Source organism: Arachis duranensis, chromosome 7, assembly GCF_000817695.3.
Source record: "Arachis duranensis cultivar V14167 chromosome 7, aradu.V14167.gnm2.J7QH, whole genome shotgun sequence".
NCBI classification, from domain to species: domain Eukaryota; kingdom Viridiplantae; phylum Streptophyta; class Magnoliopsida; order Fabales; family Fabaceae; genus Arachis; species Arachis duranensis.
This window is the reverse complement of record NC_029778.3, coordinates 16,907,747-16,910,177: the sequence shown is the minus strand read 5'-3', so window position 1 is coordinate 16,910,177 and position 2,431 is coordinate 16,907,747.

Here is a 2,431-nt window from a genome sequence, read left to right as displayed (position 1 = left end):
ATTAAATTTATCTTATATCTATAAAAGATATAATTTGATTAAAAGGTACTCAAAAATAAAATATATATTTACTCTATTAAAATTTAAAATATTAAGTTAAATTTTAAATTATTCCAACCAATAAGACAGCATCTTCATACTGAGTATCAATAAGTAGAGGTCCAAAAGAAAAAATGCGGCTACTTTACTTCCTTGGTCAACGTGAATATGAAACCACGCAAATGAGTCAAGTGGTAAATGTTTATTTTATTCTAAAAAGAACAGAAGCTGTTATCTCCAAGAATAGATATATAACATTGAAAATGAGCAATTGTAATTTTTGTCTGTTACCATGGCAGTCCACTGTCCAAGAACCAGAAACCAACCAAAATAAAGCGTATTGTCAATGCCAAATTGTTAAAAGAATCAATAAAAAAAGATATTGTTGTATTGCTACTCTTGCAGTTTGTTGAGAACAAGTCTTTAATTTCTTAGTGTGTGTTTAGATTCACGATGGATAAATTGGAGTTTGAATGAAAATAATTTTATAGAATTAATTTTGGGTAGAAATGAGTTTGTGTTAATATGATTTATATTTAGTAATTTTTACTAAAACTGATTTTGATAATATAAATATTGTTTAAATAATATTAGTTAAAATTACTTATAGATAAATAATTAATTAATTATTAAAAATATAATATTAAATTATAATATTATTTTTTTAAGTATTTAATCCTTTTTTATACTTTTTTTAGTATATTTTTTATATAATATTTTATAAAATTTTATATATTAGTTTGTTATAATTTTTTGATTAAAAGCTAATATTTATTTATTAAATTGAAAATAACATATAAAATAATGTATTTTTTCAGTTTCTATGAATACTCTCAATAATCCTAACTTGTTTACTGTTTTGGATTCTAACTTTTTACTAATTATGTTTTTATTTTTGTTTAAGATTAATTTCTTAATTGATTTATCAATTTCAATAGAAACAATAATACATATTATAACAAATTATAATAATAAGCGATGAACAAGAATTATAATAATAAATTTTAGAATGTCAAACAAAAAAAATATTGTATAATTTTTTTAAATTCTCAGTATTTCTTTATTTAAGAATATTATTATTATTATTATTGTTGGGACTAAGCCCAGAGAACAATATAGCATCCGAATCTATTTTTCTTCAACGAATAACACACCTTCAAAAAAAATTTTTGGGCTTCAAATCAAATTGGCCCAAACATTTTACCACACTAATTAACATAATCTACTACCTAACTTTCTTTCATAATCAAATTATTTTTATTATCATCAAATACATATCTTTATACAATAACTGAATTTTTGTGTATATGAAGTATAATTTATTTTTAGTAATAGGATTTAGTTGTTTGCCATTTAGAGAAAGAGATTTTTTTTTTAAATTTACGTAGCATTCTCATCACCACAGAATAAAGTATTAACTGATATAAATGATTTAATACACTTTTTATTATTAAAGAAAATGTAAAGTTCATCGTTTCACATAAAAATACTCTTATACACTAAAGAATTGTATTGAAGAAAGACAGTACATTTCTTCTTTTATATACTTATTAAAATTACAATTTTGCCACTTGCCATATTCTCTTCTCCCTCTTATCTTATTCACCAACACAATCACGAATCACATTCAGGATTTTACTCTCCATATATGATTTCATTCATCTATTCATCCTCCTTGAGAGTTTCTTGTGATGTCTTTCATTTTTTTATTTCTTTCTTTTATATTTATTTTTATATATCCCTTAGCTATGATAATGTTACGCGCAGTAAGCTTTTAATCTTTTTTTTTATTAGCTAATGGTTCACTCTAAATATAAAGGAGGGTTAACACTTTTTCTTAGCAACCAGTAGTATGTATTAATTTCCTTATCTAATTAGCCGCTGGTTCACTCTAAATTAAAAGGGTAAGCTAATCAACACTCTACTTTTTTGCTATTGTCTGTCATTTTCGTTACAAAATTACTACTTGTAATCATACTTCATTGAATTTTGAGTTTTTAACCAATTCAATTTGAATAAATTCATTAAGTAATGAAAGCATTAAATTAAATTTATATAAATTCTTTGAAAAACAAATAAAACTATTTTTCTAAAACCAATCATGTGTGTACCATTACCACTTGAAAGTTGAAATTCAAGAGTGTACTTCCAAATATTAATACTTTTTACATATAATGAGTTAAAAGCACTTGTTAATGTTTCAAAACTAAATTTTACTATAAATGTGTTTAAAATATTTTTTAAAAGAGCAGTATTAAGTGTACAGCTAACTTTAACTAAGTTCTTAATTTTTCTCTAGAGTTTTATGATTTTTTTTTGAAGTGTTTTATACAAAATTTTGTTGTTTCTTTCGTAATTCATGTGTGTTTTGTTAAAAAAAAATTGTATTATT